The sequence below is a fragment of the Anoplophora glabripennis genome, unplaced genomic scaffold (genome assembly GCF_000390285.2).
Source record: "Anoplophora glabripennis isolate ALB-LARVAE unplaced genomic scaffold, Agla_2.0 scaffold432, whole genome shotgun sequence".
NCBI lineage: Eukaryota > Metazoa > Arthropoda > Insecta > Coleoptera > Cerambycidae > Anoplophora > Anoplophora glabripennis.
The window spans coordinates 201519-222644 of record NW_019416822.1 but is presented as its reverse complement, the minus strand read 5'-3'; the positions used below and the strand labels follow the sequence as shown (position 1 = coordinate 222644).

The window sequence follows — 21126 nt, the reverse complement described above, 5'->3', positions numbered from 1 at the left end:
AATTAAGTATATTAACATAATACTATATGTAAATATTAGTATTATTTAAATAAAACTGACCAAAGAAATACCTTTATCTGATGATACGGAATGAGCATATTAGTCCCATTAATAATTCTAGGACTAATTTTTACAAACCTTTAACGGTTACGAGCTATTTGACTGCCTTTGAACTAAGTTGATATGCCCGAAATTGATTTAATAAGCATATACAGGCTGATTCAAAATTCGGTGCAAAAAATTTAGGGACGTACTTTTGAGGTCAAAATAAGACTATTTCCTATAAACGTCGGTCCACAAATGCTTAGTTTTCGATATACAGGATGTTAAAATTTTGTATATTTTTCGATTTTTTTTAGAAATAATTTCCAAACAGATTTTAATGTTGGTATAAAACTTGGGGTCCGGGGTTTTTTTAGGATGGTAAATATAAATATGTAATTGCTTATGACGCTGCTTGTAGAGAGCGCCAGCTATAAGGGTAGGCTTAAATTAAGTTGGCCCTAACTTTTTTACTATCCTGTACATTGACGTTTCGTATTAGTACGTTTATTCCCCTATCAATTTTAAGCAAAAAAAGGTAGGTTAGTATTGCCACTAATCAACAGTGATTTTCTCGAAAACGGTTAGTTATATGAAAAAAATGTAAAGAGCTAAAATTCAAGATTCAAGAGAGAAGCATTACTGATTAGATGATAAAAACAAATTTTAAAATTTTTCACCGTAAATAGTCATAAGATTTGAAAATATGGTGTGCATTTAACTCATCGCCAATATCTCCAATTTCGACCAAGTATATTTTTTTTGCTTAAAATTGATAAGGGAATAAACGCACTAATACGAAATGTCGATCTACAAGGTTGTAAAAAAGTTAGGTCCAATTTAATTCAAGTGCACCCTTATATGTGGCGCCCTCTTCAAGCAACGTCATTTGCAATGACATATTTAAATTTAACATCCTAAATAACCCTCGTACCCCAAGATTTATGCCAATATTCAAATCTGTATGGAAATTATTCCTAGAAAATCGAAAAAAATAAAAAACTTCAATACTCTGTATATCGGAAACTAAGCATTTGTGGAACCACGTTTATAGAAAAATAAAGTTTTATTTTGACTTCAAAAATATGCTGCTAACGAGGCTCCTAAATTCTTTGTACTGAATTTTGATTTAGCCTGTATTACATTCTATTTTTAGTATTCCAGATTCCGCCACTTTTTCATGAAAATGAAAAAATCAAAAATAAGTATAATACGTGTTTAAAAAAATTTTAAAATGCATGCAAGGTTTAGGAATCTTGACCTACCGTATTATTCAGTCACTAACCTAGCTTTATATAATAATAATAATTATTATTATTATTTTCGAATATTAGGTTATTACAATTTAGTATTTTTAATAGTTAACGTTTTCACTATGTTTTATAATTGAATATTAATTATTGAGTTTGTAGTACGTATATCTAGTGATTTCGATTTTCAAAGAGGAATATGATACTTACTTATTTAAAATTATAATACGGCTGAAATAACACTAATCCGTCTATTGCACTTTGTTAATAAAGTTGGGATTCGCTGAACTATAATTTTGAAATCAATTGCAAAATTCAAGACGACTGGAGAAATCAGCTGTTTCGCTTCAACGTTCGAACGCTCTGTGTTCCCGGTTGGGCGCCAATTAGCGGGAGTTAAGGAGTAATTTGCTTATTTTTAAAAGGTTCTGTCTTTTGAGTACGTGGTTAAAATTATTAACATTATTACTGAATCACTCTGTATAAATAACTTTTTTGTATTTTACAAATGCCAAGTTATTGTCGTTATTAAATACTCTGAAGTAATGACAGTTAATTAGTTATTTATTTAAAAATTAAACTAGTTTATAAAATGGTAGCAAAGGATAAAAGGGTGTCTTCTTAAATACCTCTCTACTCTAATGGGTTTTAGGAAACCAACAATCAATAAACAATTTACAAACTTACAATATCCGTTGCGAAAAGTGAATTATTGAAAATGATACACCTTCGTTATCAATAACTCATCCTACATATTACTCAAAAAAATGGTTGTGACACATAGTTTCAACAGTAACATGTGTACAAATAAAATAACGATTGATACATGTCACATACGTTCGAAAAATCTTTTTAAAATATCATTTAATAAACGGAAGACGACCTATTACTAGTCTAAAATCGAGAGCACTCTGCAAACAATTTTTTTACGACGCGACGCTCGCAACTGTTTCAATTAATTTTTATTCCCCTTAATGAGATTTGCGGCGCACCAATTCTATTTGGGTTATTTTAATTAATCAATTGCAACAGAGGTAATTGCGGTCGCTTGTTCTCATTACGTGGCAGCTCTTGGTTTTACAGCAATTAATGAATAGGAATATAAACGTTTTCCGCGTTGAATCCTCACAGCCTACTCGGTTGCGCTTAACGGTAGATTCCAAGTTCGCAGAGGAGAAACAATAACGATATGATAAATGTTTGCTTTACGCGGTTTTCATCGCACACTTGATTCGAATTCATGTAACACTTCAACACTTAACAACTGCATACTTGAATCTTAAATGATAAATCAATTCGCCTAAGTTTATACCCAATTCATCCTTGAAACTTTGATTGCATTTCTGTTTTTTGTAGGGCAAAACCAATTGCATTTTGCATTACGTCAATTACCGAATCAACAAATAATGAAACAGTGATATGCCAGTTATTTTGAGCAAAAGCTGTAGTCGGTGAAGTTTGGAACAGATTAGTTTTTTTTTTACTATAAATTTAAATATAAAGTGAAATTTGGAGGAAAAAATAAAAATGCTTACAGATAGAGACATCAGATGCTTAAAAAGTGTGACATCATACGTTGTACATAGTCAAAATTTAATGTACCTAATATACAGGGAAGGCCAGAAGTACGGAATAAAATTCATATCTTTTGAAAGAGTTAATTTTTTTTTAAACGCCGAAACACGTTAACTGATTTTGATTTTTTCCCATCTTTCGGTTTAATAATAATTAATTTTTCATCAACCTCCTAACCCCCAGCTACCCCTACTTTTTTTTTCAAATGGACACATAAGGCATGAGGGGGCTCGTTGAAAAGCTTATAGAAAACCGAATCCAGCCATACCAAATAAACAAGTTTTATTTTTTCAATAGCAAGTTTTTTTTCATTTAGAAATTGAAACAACTAGATAATTTACAAAAATAAACTCAAATGTCGCAAATGCTGAAAATGTCCTCCATTCACTATTTGGCATTCTCCAAGATGATACACAGCATTCTGAATGACTTCAGCTGGTAAATTATGCATCTCCGCCCTAATCTTGTTCTTTAAATTATTATCCGGTCTGTCCTGGTACTCTTTTTTTCAAATATCCCCAAAGAAAATAATCCAGGGGTGTTAAGTCGGGGGATCTTGGCCGCCATTCAACTGTACCCCGTCTACCAATCCAGCGATTTGGAAACATTTCATGTATGTTCGAACATCAATACCAAAATGTGGGGGAGCGCCATCTTGTTGGAACCAAATTCTTTCATTCGGTATATCTGGATCAATTTCATGAGGGAAAATCACAGCTAGAGTAGGTATCAGGTCAAATGTTAGAAAATCCAAGTAGCGTGCAGCAGTAAGATTTTCTTCAAAAAAGAATGAGCCCAAGATTATGTTGTTGATGATACCCGCCCATACATTAACTTTTTGTGGATGCTGCGTATGCGATTTGCATATCCAGTGTGGATTTTCCTGGGACCAAAAGCGATAGTTGTGCCTGTTAACCACTCCATTTAAATAAAACGTAGCTTCATCCGAAAAAAGTACGTCTCGTTGAAAACCATTATTGTCGTCACACCGTCTCATCATTTCCTCACAAAATTGTAATCGCCTATCATAATCGTCTTCCAAAAGCTCTTGGACAAGACATACCTTATAGGGGTGGTATTTCTCTTGTTTCAGAAACATTCGAATTGCAGTTCGAGAAGCATCGTGATTGCGGGCCAATGAAACAGTTGAAGTATGAGGATTTTCAGCAAGTTCTAATGCAATGTCTAATTTCTTTTCTTCATTCAAAGCACGTGCCCGTCCAGTTTTGGCCAATGTCTGTACTGCACCGTGTTCCTCAAATTTGTGAAATATTTTACTAACTGTCCCTAGCGAGATTTGGTTTTCGGGGTATTACGCATTAAATAAATCGCGCACTTCAGCCTGACTTCTTATTTTGTCTCCACATCCAAGCAATATCAAGATTTCGATGCGTTGCCTTTCCGACAATACCATTGCAATTCAGTAAATAACTTGATTTTGACACAATAGTAACGTTTCGAACTCCAATTTACAACTAAAGCGAAAAATTAACCAGAAGCCTGGCAAGTAAGTGGTGCCAAAAAAACGCAACATAAAAAATATATCTTTTTTGCGTTAGCAGTGATAGGTACAGTTTCAAATTCTTTATTTTATTCTGTGCAAAATCATGGAGGATAACACTGAAGATAATTAAATTTTATTTCACTTGTTAAGTAGGTAGGTGTTTTATACGACCTTAAACACCTTGCTATTGAAAAAATAAAACTTGTTTATTTGGTATGGCTGGATTCGGTTTTCTATAAGCTTTTCAACGAGCCCCCTCATACCTTGTTTTCATTTGAAAAAAAAGTAGGGGTAGCTGGGGGTTAGGGGGTTGAAGAAAAATTAATTATTATATAACCGAAAAATGGGAAAAAATCAAAATCAGTTAACGTGTTTTGGCGTTTTAAAAAAAATTACTCATTCAAAAGATATGAATTTTATTCCGTACATCTGGCCATCCCTGTATAAGAATTCAAGGTTAAACAGCAATCGGCAAATAGAAAAAACCTCGAAAAGAAATAACTTTATCGGGTCATAGCTATAAAAACCAGTAAAACTTTAAAAATACTAAGTAAAAATGCTAAAACTAGTTCAAACCCGAAACGTGTCCAGTAAATATTAGTACTCGTAGCATTTGCTGTAGGTATAGCACAAATTTGAATACATAGGCCAAAATTTGAGATGTCAGTTTATGCACCATTATCGGTAGCTTTGTAACTTTATGGTTATTTTTGTTATTAATATAATAATAGTACCTATTTCTCTTTTTAAACGCATTGCATTTGTTAGTTGTCATTCTAAACATAAATATTTATTGCATTGAAATTGAATTATTCAGCTTTAAGAAGTAAGATTTTTTTTACTACACTACGTATTAAGTCTTCCCTTTCTATATTATCGTCAAATTCTTCGTCGGTGTTATATTTATATTCTAGTTCATTGGCCCGTGTCGTTCTGGTTTCTGCAGACATGTCTTTTCCAAATTCCATGTTGTTCAAATGAGGCTATTTCAACTCTTCTGGACGTCTACTGTCTTGCCTTAGTTTTGGCAAAATCTCTCACTAGAAATTCTTGTATGAGTTCGATCTATTGCATGTCCTATGTTTCGCAAATGCTGATCTAGGTTGTCATTCTTCAAATGACACTTTTTAACCTCGCACTGTGTTATCCCCTTTGTCCAATGTATATTTTTCCGTATATAAAGAGAATCTATCTTCCAAATTAAATGTAGTTTCAGCACCTCATCTCGATTGAAATTCTTCTTGGTCTTGATCTTGATTACATATTCTGGTTTCTATTGCTCCCTGTCTTGGAGTCTTGGAACAAAATCTTCCCTCTCACACAAAAATTATGGGGTTAGGCTCATCATGTGTAGGCACTGTATCTGCCCTGTGCACCACAACTGCTATATATTTCTACGTTGTTAATCTTCAGTGACACTTATGCTTCTTTAATTTAATACTAACGTGTCATGCCATTTGTCCAATGTACGTACATTTTTCCACATATACATGAGACCCTGTATACACTGGAGTTTTGAACTAATCCGAAGGTTAGTTCCTTGTGGGTCGCTGCTCCAATAGAATTCTGTCAATGTTTGCCTAAAAATCAAAATATCTAGGAAACGGTCAATCCTAAGTATGGAGTGCGCTGTATGTTTTCAACTTAAAAATAAATGCTTTTTCCAAAAAATGCAATAATATACAGGGGGTTCCATTTAAAATAAGAAAGTTGGTATCGACTTCTGGTATAACCGGAAGTACGATGAACTTGAAAATATGTTAGTAGGCCTCATGCCTCGTATCACACCATCATAATTTCAAAAAATCCTTCTAGCAGTTTCCCAGATGTCCATCGATGGAGTTCGTGTAAGACACCCTGTATATGGAAAAGGACGAACGGGGAGACACATCAGTACAAGAGTAAAAGAACACAAGTGTCACTTGAGGCATATCCACAAAAAATCAACAGTTGCGGGACTTAGAGTAGATTTACTCGTATTAAATATCTGACTACCAATGTATGTAAGAATGACATCTACTTGCAGGAGACAAAGTTACATAAAGCGAATGACTTCAAGAAAAGTACCCAACTGACTTAAAGCGTATTTACCTATAGATTTAAACATTGTAGGATATGTAAAAGATTTGTTGTTGAAAAGTTTTTAGTGAACACTCTTTATGGTAAATGCGTGAACATTATGCATACGAAACCTAGTATAAGTAAAAACATTTAATGGTTTTTAAATACACGACTTAAAACGAAAGTGTGTGTCCACTTGCTATTAACGTTTATAATGAAATATCAATGATCAATACTAACGCCGACTTTTTTGTTCATCGCAATCTAAAACTAAGATCTCTGGGAAACATATGACAACAAGGAAACACCATTTCAAATAGTTCACGTTCTGTCGTTCAATGATCTTAATAAGCAGAATGTATTGAAGCAAAAAGTCAGAGCGATGTCGTCCCCATTTATTTATTAAATAATTACATTTTGCGGTCGAACAACTGCTAGTATTAAGACTGGAACAGTTGGGTTAACGAGCCTTGCTTGGCTTGCTTGTTTGATGGGGTATAATTCAATTAACAAGCTATTGTTGAAGCAATATTACCATAAATACATAAGTATTTGTCAGTATGCAATAGTAAGATCTTAAATAAGAGGGAAATAATTTTCCAAATATGACGTACCGAATAGTCTTCGATTTCTGGCTTTCCGATTAGACCAAAGAGGTTGTTCAATTGTTAAAAAAAAGTTATTTGACATCGCTGAAAATCCAAGCAGCAATTAGCTTTACAAGATTCAGACGTTACTGTGGTGTGGATTACTTTTACCTTCCATAGTCAACATGTCAGAATAACAGAAATATTGCTGAAAATAGGCTACATTGTTACGAACTTTATGAGCTAATTTTAAAATAAATAAGTGTTTTTTATACAGGGTGTTTTTGAATGGAGTAGCATAAATGATACCAGTGAAATCGCCCTAGTAAAATGTTCACCCCTGAAGAGATATGGGCCATCAGTTTCCAAAAAAATTATGAAAATTGACTGTAATTAAAACCGAACGAGGTACAAATAACAAATTTTTTACAGGTTGTTTACTAATACAGATGCGAGTTTTCAACTATTTTTCGAAAATTTTAACCCCTCGAAAGGGGCTGAAATAACCACCCCTCAAGCCATTTTTTGCCATAACTTTTATATTTCGTAGAAACTCGATATCCAAAAATACGCATTAGATAAACTGGTTCTTTTAGAAACTTTTACCTCTCTAGCAATTTTCCTTTAAAACTTTTCGTTTATTAATAAAAAAAATAAAATGTATTACCATTCACCTCACACCGTATATGATTGCAATCAATCAAAGAAAAACTAAGTGTGCTGCTGTCATGCCAGTTGTCACAATTAACTCTTCTGTAAGTTGTCACTGTTGTCAGCTAAATACTTTTTGGGTGTAAATTAACAAGAATTATGCCAAATTTTACTAATGATGAATATGTAGACATGCTACAAGTGTTTTTTTCTACGATCGTGCAAAATTTACTACTTATTGCACTACCTACTGTGCCAAAAGTTTAACTTTTTTACAGTAGTACAAAAAAAAATATTGATTACAAGTTTAATCTAAGCATAATATAAGTACCTAACGTCTGACATTGACAATTTGCACAATTAATTTCCAGTTGTCAGTTAAAATTTTAATATTATGTAAAATACTGTTAAATAAAATTTGAAATAAAAACAATCGTAGAAAAAATGTTGCAAAAAGCATATTTGTTGCACTTAACATTATTGCAGCTCTCAACTTCGTCTCGAGCTGCAAACTTCATGCATCGTACAACAAATACACACTCTTTACAGTAGTTGCACAAATAACTGTTTGAATGTCGCAGAAACTTTTATTAAATAGAAGTACAATGAAAACGAAACTAAGAAATAATTTATTATCAAAAAGAGAAAAAACAAAAAACTTAGTTAAAGGACATTTTCAAAATAATTGCCATTTCTTTCTAAACACAACCTAACACGTTTATCAAAGTTGTTACGGACTCGAGCAAAAATTATGGCATTGTTGCGAATCTCACAGCCGCCGCGAATATTCTTTCCTGTAGCTTTTTTATGGGGTCGCATAAACAATACTTTTTGTATGTCCCCAAAAGAAAAAATCCATGGGCGTTAATGTTTAAACTAAAATTATGTTGAAATGTTGTCATAGATACTTCGTGAGGATTTTCAGGAGCCCAGGAATGAAGATTGTGCATATTGGTTAAACCATGTCTTTGAAAAGTTGCTTCATCTGTGAAAAGTATCTTTGAAGCAAAATTCAAATTATTTCTTAGAATATTAAGATGCAGATCGTGTTCTTTTGAAATGTAGATTCACTGGTATCATTTATGCTACTCCATTCAAAAACACCCTGTATAGAGGTAAATATAGAATTACAACGTAGAATTGTATTACTTTATGTTATACTTTACGTGAAAGAAATAAAGAACCATAAAGAACAGTATTAACATTTGTCCACATTTTGAAATGTCTGAGTTTTATCTCGATTTACCCTAACTGATTGCAACAATAGTGTGCACTGGCCTTTAGTTGCAACTGTAGTCTAGCACCTGCTTTATATAGACAAGCATTTAAATTTAATATATATGTACGTACATCGTGATTGCGTAGATTGTTTTACATTTAATCTTGTACTAATATGGTTCTGGTTCTTGTTTGCCTTTTTTAAATCTCCATAATTCCCATCAATTGTTTAATTAGAAAATACTTAGTACCTTTTCAGTTACATTCTGACGAAATAACAACATTAAGAAACAATTCCGGAGACAAAATATTTGCCATCATATTATTCGAGTACCTAGAAATAATTTTACAAGCGTAAATTTGCTCAATTTACAATACCAAGCGCTGTAAAAAATGTAAATAGTCTTATAATTACTAACCTTAAGAAAATTAATAATGATAGTGTAAGCTTAAACACACGAATGGTAACGAAAACCAGAAACCTAATTTAAATGTTAACAGCAATATTAGTTATCCGTGTCCACCAAAAAGGTCACTCTGAATGTAATCAGAGCAGACGTAATAATTTATAAAATTTAATAAAAACCCTCGTTCTAGAGCGTCAACAGTTGTGTAGGTACGTTTCATTCGAATCGCATAGCGTACGTGTTAACAGTAAACACCGATTCAATATATTTATCTTTCGAATTCCCTAGAACCTATCATTCCTCAATTCCAATTTGTTTCTATCATACGTGTATACATAAACTTGATAATTAACGGACGAATGATATTTGAAAGTAGGTAGAAGCGCCGCAACCTCAACGTAGGCAACACGATCTTACAGGCGACACGTTAATTCACTTAATTTTACCATTCTGTTAAGCCTCCGTGGCGGCACACAAACACACTTTGCTCCCAACCAGAAGGTCTATCTGGAGCCCGACGGGACGGACCATGCTTTTCGCGAGCACTGTGCGAAAAACACACGCACCAAAGCAAAATAAACGGCGGATTATTGAGGGAACAACAGACCGAAAGCGCGTCACACGAGACGACCACCTTGCACAACTCACTCGTTATTTCAAATTGTGCTATCAGAGACCGACCGTTGCTCGGTGGTGGGGCTGAGCCGAGGTACGTTCCAGGACAGGGTCGTATTCAGTACCATATGGGCGGAGGAGCAGTGCTGGATTGTTCTAAACGCAAAAATAAGCAGCAACGGTAAAGAATGAGTATTTGATGATATTGCCATAGTAGAGAGTCGAGGTTTTAGATTCTGGTAGAGGCCAGAGACACAGGCAACAACTGGTTGTGATACGCTGATGTGCGGGCATAGGTTTTGCTAGTGCCTCTATCCTCTACCTAGATCTGAAGCTTCGACTATAGGCATACCCTCCCTCGTCAATTTATCTACGATCTCTTTTGTTTCGTTAAAATTGTACTGTTTCCAATAATACCAGTGACTCTGTTGGGGTGTCGCTGTTACATTTGGTACTCCCAAACAGTGTTGCCAACCGGCAAGAACCACTTTTCACCAGATGGCTAGACGTTTGATCACCGAACAACAGAAAGAAAATCATCTGGACGATTGTGGGCAACTCGTTGAACAATCCAATGACAATGAAACATTCATTCAAAGAATCATAACGTGAGAGAAAAGCTGGGGTTCTCAAAAGTTTTAGTGGTTTTTTATTTTATCTGGTACTTTTTCAGAATGAAACAGCATTTATAACTTGCAAGACCTAGTTAAATTATAAAAATTTGATTTTTATTATACTATTGACTGAAAAGTCTCTTGACTTCAGCATTATGATAGAATTAATTGTCAATGAAGCCCTGAAGCTGCATTGGTTCAAATCAAAAACGTTGAGTGTAGTTTATACTTTTCCATTATAATGAATGCCATTTCTACCAAATGCTCGCGTTTTATGATAAAGAATTATGGGCGCTGATATCTGCCACTTTTTTCAATTTCCAAATTATATGGCAAATTTATTCATTTATTAATTCCACAACAAATCTAAATGCTCTTCACTACTATTTTTCTACATGACTTAAATGACATTCATTCTTTAATTTTTGAAGAACATTTTGTACACCTGTTTGTTAAAATTTTGTTCCATGATTTTTTGTGAACTAATATTGGTATATCCCTTCGATAATAATTCCTGTTTTTTTGACACTAGCAGCATTTTTAAAAATCTAAATCCCGTGAAATCTGAACACTTTATTTCATTCCGTTGCCAACCACAGACGTGCTAATACAAGATTTAATAGGTATACTATTATTTAATAATAATAATAATAATAATAATAATAATAATAATGTCTTTATTATTAGTAGAATAATCATATTTTAAGTATGTACAATAAATTCAACAGACGATTATTTGAATGATTTTAAGACAAAAAGTTCATATAAACATTGGTCCGCAGATGCTTCGTTTCGAAGATACGGGGTTTTAAACTTTTGTAAAAAAAATTGCTATTTCGTAAATATCTTATATATCCTTTATCCTATTTTGTTGAAATTTGGCAGTGAAATTTGTAGTGTTAAGGGGCTAATTTAACCCTAACTTGATTAGATTTATTAAGTCCAGTGGCGTCCCAAGCGGTACCTTAACGAATATTTTTGACAACTGCCGCTGACTTTTTGTAATTTTTATATAATTTTTGAAATAAGCAACTAAATATACAATTTTTTTGTCTGTTGAATGTTTTTCATATCTTGATTATTTTTTGTAGATAAAAAATAAAATCCACTTAATTGCATATCCCTTGAGTTTTTTTGAAAATTATAATTTCTTTATATTTTTTTATTGATAACATTTAACATCTAAATAACATAAAGTACAAATAACACTGCCAAATTACAACAAAATTAGGTAAAGGATATTTAAGCTATTTAAGAAACAACTATTTTTTTACAAAAGTTTAACACCCTGTATCTTGAAAACGAAGCATCTACGGACCAATGTGTATATGAATTTTAGTCTTAAAACCACTCAAATAATCGTCTGTTAAATTTATTGTACATACTTAATTAACACCCTGTATTGTAAATAAATATATTTTTAAATAATTCACACCTCGCTTTGTAGACAGAAATTTGACAAGGTAATACAAATAAATAATAAAATACATGTAGGTATTCGAAGCATTGGAACAGAGAGCCGGACTTAGGAGACAAATAGGAAAGTTTTTGTATGAGATATATATCCTACATCTCACTTTTGCTTACGTGACGTACATTGAATTAAGGCGATTTGATAGAGTGCCTAATAAGGATCACTAATGAAGAGTTACTAGTGTAAAGTATGGAGAACATCGAATAAAGGCGACGAGACATCTCAAAGCACGAAGTTCAAGTAAGTACAGTTCGTCCGTTAGAAAGATTAGAAAAATACATTTTATTAGAAAAAAGAAGAAAAATTGAAAAAAACATAACGAGATGTATTGTATAGGACTTTTAGCTAAAAGTAATACATTCATGGAAACTGTTGCAGAGGAAAAATTAAATTTCAGATTTTGCTGCGTTCTCAGTACATCCCTGTCAACGCCTCTCTTTATTATCGTATCTTTGGAAGGAGTAACTAGAAACTATTCGTTTCACAAAAAAAATAGCAATTTTTTTGTTAGATAGACAGGGTGTTACTGATAAGTTTTGCCAAACTTTATGACGTATTCTACCGATGAAAATAATTAACGTTTGCCCTATCAAAATTTTTGATAGGACGCTTCCCTACGAATATACAGGGTGTTAAAAGTTTCAAGTAATCACGGAGTGTTTGTAAATAAGTGCGAAATATTTTAGGGGGTGGTTGCCGAAGTTATTTTGTGAAAAAAGTTCATATAAACGTAGTTCGAAATATGCTTCATTTCCGAGTTATAGTTACAAATTTTAATTTTTTATTTATTTTTATTTCAGTTTTTTTTTAACATCCTGTATCTCGAGATCGAAGAATTTTTTACCCACATTCATATTAACTTTTTATTTTCAATGTTGAATTGCATTTTTATTTGACTATAATAACACTTTATTAAAAAAGATTTAAATAAAAGATTAACAAAATCTACAATAAAATGTTTTTTTTTCCTGAATTTAAGAACCAATTTCATTCAGAATTGATGGCGGAATTCTAAAAAAATATCAAAACGGGAAAAAGTCAGTGCTGTACCATTTTTTTTTATTAAAAAAGGTTGTGGCATACTCGTACGAACGCCACTGGTGCAAGTAGAAATATTCGGATCATCCCAAAATATGCATTTATACCTCTATAGCGTTTTTCAAATTTCGAGTCAATATCTTTAAAACTGAAATAATTAATAAAAATAAATAAAAAATTAAAATTTAAACACTGTATCTCGGAAACGAAGCAAATTTCGACCTACGTTTATATGAACTTTTGTCACAAAATAACTTTGGCAACTACCCCATAAAATATTTCGCACTTATTTACAAACACCTTGTATATGATTTTTCAATTTTTACAACACACAAAACAGTGGCGTCGTATAGTATTTTGAAATCACTCAAAAATGTTAGATATTGGATTTATTGTTACACATTTAGCAATCAATAGGAAATGGTAAATAACAATGTAGGTACTTAAATATCTTCTTATTTGATTTCCCAATTACCAGTAAATTTTACGAATACTTTACAAGAATACGTTATTGCCACAAATTTTGAAAACATTTAAAATAGTTAAAAAACCAGTGGCGTACGATTTTTTTTTGAAAAAAGGTCCACCACTCCCTTAATAACTACGCCACTGGAGTGTATTTTGGAATAAGTTATCCATGAAAAAATAGTCCCTACTAAAAAAAATGTCATCCCCCAAATTTTATCACTCAATCTTTTATGCCAGCGAAGTTTCAGGAAAAATAATATAAATATTTGAGACTTTTAACACCCTGTATATCCGTAGAGAAATGTATCAAAAATTTTTATAGGGCAACAGTTGATTATTTTCATCGGTAGAATACGCCATTAAAGTTTGGCAGAACTTATCATTAACACCCTGTATAATTTTACATTTACTGAAACAATTAGAAGCTAAAGAAATAATGCATTAAATGCTGTTAACATAAATAAATTAAATTTATTAGGTTATTATTGCTTAAAAAATTTGAAATTACATTAAAGCAGATGGGCCCCTAAGGCCGGATTTTGGCCTAATTTATTTTTGGCTGAAAAAATCTGAAAAATTCTTTTTTAATACCTACTAGCAATAGTGAATCATTTCCACCCTAAACGGACTAACCCCCTCACCCTCCTTCCCCCTATCCACCCCCTTAAATGAGATGACACACATTTACATTGATTGAAACGAAAAAGAAAAAATCAATAATTATACACACGTTTGTGCATATTTGATTAGCCACTTTGAATTTTGCGATTCTGAATTCGTAATTGTAATCAGTGGTCCAAGAAAGTTTCTATAAACAAATATTTGAGGATTATGAAGATATTTTTAATTTTTCTGTCCGCCATATGGAATACATCATTTTGAATTTCGTAATTCTGCCTTCAGATTCGTAATCAGGGACCCTAAAAACCCCACTACACAAAAATTCATGCATTTTAAAGACATTTTATTTTTTTGTCCGCCATATTCAATCCGCCATTTTGAATTTCGTGATTTAGAGTCTAGATTCGTAGTCATAGACCCAAAAAAACCCATTACAAAAAATGCATGCATTTTGAAGACATTTCAATTTTCTTGTCCGCCATATTGGATCCGCCATTTTGAATTCCGCGATTCTGAGACCAGATTCGTGATCAGCGACCCAAAAAACTCTTCATATGTAAGATTCATAAGAATTGAATGTGTCTCGCATCTCTAAGCTCTTTAAAGATTCCTCTAATAAGCGATAGTTTCCCCGGCATTTAAAGGGGTGGAGGGGGAAATAAGGGTGAGGGGGTTGGTCCGTTTAGGGTGGAAACGATTCAGTATTGCTAGTAGGTACTAAAAAAAAACCGGCCTTAGGGGCACTCCTCTTTTAAAACATAAACATGTCTTTACAATTTCCAACTGAATGTTTGCCTTTAATTAGTTTAGCCACTAATCCGGAGTCAAACAGTTTAAAGAGCTATTTAAATCTAACTTATTTTTTAAATTTCAACAATCTGTATCTCAAAAACGATGAGTTCTACAACCCAGTGACCTACACGGAGTTTTACCATGAAAAAATAAAGATTGTGGAGATATTGTAAATTTATTATTATATTATGTATAATGGATCAGGTTACAAAAAAATTACACTTTTTAAAACTCTTTTTCAACTAATTCCTGTAATCTAACGAAAAAACTGGAACAAGCGTTTACTTTTTGTACTTTTGACCTTTAACTTAGGTATTTGTTTATAAAGATATATATTTAAGGAAATTCGATTTCCAGACAATGACGTTTTCTCAATATTTTAATGTTTTTTGAGATGTCATTTATTTTCCTAAAAAACGCCATGTTGAATAGATAAAACTACAAAATCCAATGATATTATAAGAAGGAAAAAATAACAACAAAACACTTCAGATATCAACCTATTACGTTAGAGTTAAAACGTAAATAGCATTTAAATGGAATCCTATATTATGACCGCCATTTTAACTTCTCTAAAGAGTCTGTACAACGCTCCACCACGCTTAAAATAAGTCGATTTTACTAAACTTGCCTTAGTTCAAAAATTGATAATAACGAAGCTACAAGATGTCAAAGTTGAAAAAATAAATAACATTTTCATTAATATCTTGTTTAAAAGTTATTTTCACTGCCATTGAAAAACATTTCTTTTAAGAAAAGAAATTTTTAGATTTTTAGATCGGTTAGAAATTTTTCTATGCATTTACAAATTTAAATGCATTTTTGTTGAAAACGGTTGGCTACTAGCAAGGCATACTTTTTTAAACAGGAAAGTTGGTGAAAGAGATTTTTCTAACCCAAAGTTAACACCGTGGCAAAAAAGTTTTGGCAGTTTAAATGTGCCCTAATGGTCGCTTGTGGCGCCCCCTAGCAGATACAACAAAATCGTCGATAAATTCGAATTTCTCAAGCACGAATATAGCTCGAAGTAGTCGAAAGATATTAAAGAAAATGTTAATTTATTTTTTCAAATTTGACACCTCGTAGCTACGTTATTATCAATTTTTGGACTATGGCAATTTTAGTTAAATTGACTTATTTCGAGCTATGCTAGATCTGGTGGAGCGTTGTACAGACTATTTAGAGACACCCTGTAGGTATTTCAAGAATTAGTTGAAATATCTCATATCTGGTTTCTGCAAAAGTTTCAGCAAAATAATGCGCATTTCTTTTTAATAATCTGTGCCGCCCTGTAACTGTAATAGTTTACTATAACCCTGAAGGGCGACAGTTATGTCGAGGACCGCAATTTCATCGAGTCCGCCCCTGCCAAAGAAAATAATATCCCACTTTCATCCTTTTAAAGAACAGATCGGTTGGGAGCGTTCACGCTGTTCGTTTCTTACCTCGACATGGACATTATTTATATTGTCGAGGCATTTAAGGCTTCGATACCGGAGACGCAAAAAATAAAGTGCCTGCCTGCATGGCTGCTCGGCCTGGCCTGCTTTTTCTTTTTGGTGCGCTCTCTCGCCGAGGTTACATGTCGGCGATTATATGTTTTAGAAACGGTCTTTTCTTCGGACACCCTACATTCGTGAGCCAAATTCATCAATCTTCCATTATTCGGAAACGATTTGTCTCGCGTCAAAATAAGGGAAGCGTCTTCATGGAAATCTTTCAAGGCAATACAGGGCGTTTCGACTTGTATAGGTCAAATTTTACTGGGTAATGATAGAATGCCTCAAAATAAGAAAAAAGTATCATAAATATGGTTCGGCAAATATAGTTTTGGAGACTCGTATTGTTCAAGCTGAGATTCCTGAAAATGGCATAACAAAAGCTGTCTAATGCTGTCCAAGTTTAAAAAGTTCTCCTTCTGTTTTCGATTAAAAAAATAAAAACCGAAATCAAAATTTTCAGTTCTTTGTCGATAACTTCAAATTAAAAAAGGTAGGTCCAATTTTTATATAAGTTATTCGTCATCAAATTCAGTAACATTGTTCTAATTTCACTGACCTTGTATCTGTTAAAATAATCGAGATCCCAATGAAACACTTTATGCAACAAAATAGGGATTAAATAAAAATGTACCTACCTGTTTTGTTCCTCCAAGCTATTAATAAACTGTAAATAATTTCGACTCGAAAAGGGTCATTTGAAAAAAAAAGATCTAGTTTTAAATAAGGGAAAAAATTTGGGGCAGAATTTTACCTACGCCTAGAGACTTTTATTTAAAGGTGGGTTAATTTTGGCCTATGTAATTCGGGACACCCTGTATTTAATGTAATTAAGTCATGGAATAATACTAATTGTAAGCATCGTCATATTTTAAATGACTGGAAAAGTTCAAACCCAAACATGTGTCGGTAAAATACAGAAGATCTGATTACAGTTTCTGTCAATAGATTTTATGTAAACATTTCGTAAACATCTAGTTCTTACTTTGTGATATGTGCATGGGCGTAGATAAGAAAATTGCCAGGGAGGCAAGAGTAAACACTATTGTATATAAGTTATAAAAACTAATCAAAACATTAAAAATTCCTTGCATATGCGCTTGAGAATATGATCAGCAGCATGTGCAAAAACCTTAAAAATAGGGGTACCTTTATGGTGAATTGAAATGTCAGTCTGCAAAGGGTTCTATTGGAAACAGGAAACAAATTCATAACTCAATTTCTATACTCTGTTTGGAAATGAAAGAGAGTAATAAAACCCCGAGATAAGAACCGGCCATGGGCGTGGTAATTTTTCGTTTCAGGTAATTAGCGGGTAACACTAATGCTAACAGGTAATGGGTGTACATTAGTATATTTTACTGGATACATCATAGGGCAGGAGCCAGTGTATTGTGACAGATCAATCCAGCCTTAGAGCTGAATATACGAAGACGTGCTAGTGCAGTAGAGTAAAATTCGACTTGTGTTTAGTGACTATTGTGCCAGTGGATATAATATTGTTTGGGTAAAATGTCGAGCTTATCAGATTACGTACCTGCTAAACGCGTGAAAAGATGTGCGCTGTCTCAGAATGAGAAGATTATTATATTAAATGTATTTAATGCATTGAAACACCAAAATCCTACCAACAGTGTTGACGACATCGTGGAAAAGTGTTCCAAAATGACAGGGATTGGAAAATCGACTATCTACAGACTTTTAAAGGAAACAAAAAATGAACAAGATACTGTAAATCCCCCAAAATCATCTACAGGGAGGTCAAAAGTCGTTATAGATGATTTCTTCAAAAATGTCATTCGCAGAAAAGTACACTCATTTTATTTTAAAAAAGAAATACCAACGCTAAACAAAATTTTAAGTGAACTTTCAGAGGACAACGATTTGCCAAAAATCAGTAGAAGCAAATTATGGGCCGTCTTACGAGAGTTGAATTTTTGCTGGGAAAAGCAGAACAGGAAGTCAGTTCTTATCGATAAAGATGAAATTATTTGTTGGCGAAGATCCTACTTAAGATCAATTAGAAAATTCCGTGACGAAGGGAGGAATATTTATTATCTAGACGAAACTTGGGTCAACGAGGGATATACTGTAACAAAAGTATGGCAAGATAAAAATGTAAAAAGTTTTCGACAAGCATTTTTGGATGGACTTTCAACAGGGTTCAAGGCACCTTCAGGTAAAGGGCGAAGATTAATAGTGACACATATAGGTAGTGCCAGTGGTTTTGTAGATGGCGGTTTACTTTTATTTGAATCTAAAAATACAGGTGACTATCACGAAGACATGAACGCAGATGTTTTCGAAGAGTATTTTACACAGATGTTGGATCTTATTCCTCCGGGGTCTGTAATTGTCATGGATAATGCCAGTTACCATTCACGGCAGACCGAGCGGACGCCTACGACTGCTTGGAGGAAAGCCGATATAATTCAATGGTTATCCGGAAAAAACATTTCTTTTGAAACAAATATGGTGAAAAAGGAACTTTTGACACTTGTCAATCTTAATAAAGATCAGAAAAAATATGTTATCGATGAAATGGCAACAAATCGCCAAATAACGGTACTACGGTTACCACCTTATCACTGTGAACTTAACCCAATCGAATTAGTCTGGGCGCAGGTAAAAGGAGATGTAGCGCGAAATAATACGACGTTTAAATTAAGTGACGTGAAAATTTTGTTAAAAAATTCCTTGGAACGAGTAACTGCAGATAACTGGCAAAGATGTATACATCATGTACAAAAAGAAGAGGAGAAAATGTGGGAACTCGATAATTTAATTGACGTTACTGTGGAACCTATCGTTATCAATCTAGGAGACGAAGATAATTCATCAGAATATTCAGAGGATGAATTTTAATATACCTACTTTTTTATTTTCTTTATTGTACATTTATACAACACTACATTTACTCACCATAATTTGAATTTTCAAAATACATATATTTTTGTGTGGAATAAAAGTCTATTCATTAAATTTAAATAAATATTTTGATAATAATATTGAATAATTTTATTTGAATTACTAAAAACCCTCTTAACCCGGTTATGATGCTTAAAGTAGCCTCATGTTTTGAAATGCTGTTTTTATATTGTTTACTTATAAGAGAAATGGACCGAGAAATTGAAGCGGCATAGACAAAGACGGATTGTCGGGGATTAAATTTTAGCTACCTGCTACAATTTAGTACAGTCCGATCACACATATTTTTTTTTTAAAGTACACCTCATCTATACGGAAAATACATAATATAAAAATATTGAATATAAGCACCAGTACTACATTTATTTACGATTTGCATACATAATAAGCTTTTATTACTCTCTTTCATTTCTAAACAGACTATAGCAACGTAGATATTTGCAATGGCAAACCGGATATTAATAATGTAACTTAACCTCCAAAACTAAAATACATCTTCTACAAAAATTCGCTTATGTTTCGGATATTCGCAACAATTCTACAAAAGAAGCCCCTACAGTTCTCGCTGTAAAATAGAAATATAAAACACATAGAGCAGTTCCGATAACATAAAAAGAAATCACAAGTAATCCAATTTTTCACCGACCACCTTTCTAATATTTCTCGCGAGGCTCCGCAAACGTCACGATTGCCGCCAGAACCGAATTTTTTTACTTATAATCTGACTTAATTCTAAACTACCTCTATGTGGATTGTACGTAATTTCGCGGAAAAATTATTCACTGCCATTGCAAAATTAGTATTAAAGGTTGTACAATTTCCGTTCCTCCTAAACGGGATAAGCAGCCTTCAAAATAATAAATTAAATTAAATAAACAGATAAAATGTTCACTAATCTGTTAGTCTCAAATGTGCAGTACAGGCTTATCTTTGGTACGTTTTTTTTTTGTTATTCGTAATTATTCATTTATTAAAATTACTGTTTAGTTTGGAATTGCAGGTTTAAGAAGAACATATTAATTAACATTTTATTAGTTTATTTAATTCATTTATGATGCCATATGTTATTTACCCCGTTTAAGAAAACGGAAATGATAAAACCTTTGATATTAATTCTTCAATGATGAATATTTTTCTGATAAAATATGGTACAAACCACATTCAGTGTTCAAAACCCAGTGGCATGGTTAGTATCTAAATAACAAAATCGTTGTTAACAACTTTTTATCAAAGACATAGAAAAAAAATAAGATATAGGGCACGATAAGTGAAATTAAATTTAACTGTTTGTGATAAAGTCGATTTTAAAGGATGTTTTCATTTGAACTGTCACACTGTATATAATTTTTCAAGCTCTAGAAATTTCTCAGTTCAAAATATATCATATCGAAAATAATGTGAAATGTTCCAGAAAACATCAATAAAAATTTTATATTTTACTACTTTTTTTTATTAACATTTAGATTATCTCCAAAACCATGCATAATATTCAATTATAAAAAGTGTGATTGTATAGCCAATTAAAAGACACACATTTAAAAAATGTTCCTACGCCCTTTTGAAACCTTTTGCGTTTTTGAGTTATTTTGAAGAAAAGATATTTTTTTCCAAAAATACAAAAATTCTCTTTTTACTTCAACTTTGTTCAAAACTAAGCACTTTAAACCGGTCAAACTTCTAGAGCATATTACAAGTACATCAATAAAGTAAATTGTAAAGTGGTAACGATTATTTTCAATTGGTGTGGTAATCAGGGGATGATTTTCACCACATTTTTTGTCG

The 21126-nt window shown here is 32.7% G+C and overlaps 1 protein-coding gene across 2 annotated transcripts in view; it reads right to left on the bottom strand.

Annotated features, from left to right (window-relative positions):
- LOC108908637 overlaps positions 1 to 21126 on the bottom strand; it is a 144349-nt gene that overhangs the window by 57490 nt on the left and 65733 nt on the right. The window contains exon 1 of one of the 2 annotated variants that reach the window (XM_018712736.2): positions 9742 to 9934. The exons of the other annotated variant lie outside the window; for it this stretch is intronic. The gene's annotated coding sequence lies outside the window, so the exon portion shown is untranslated. Of the gene's footprint in view, positions 1 to 9741; positions 9935 to 21126 lie in introns of those variants that run through there. 2 annotated transcript variants of the gene reach the window in all.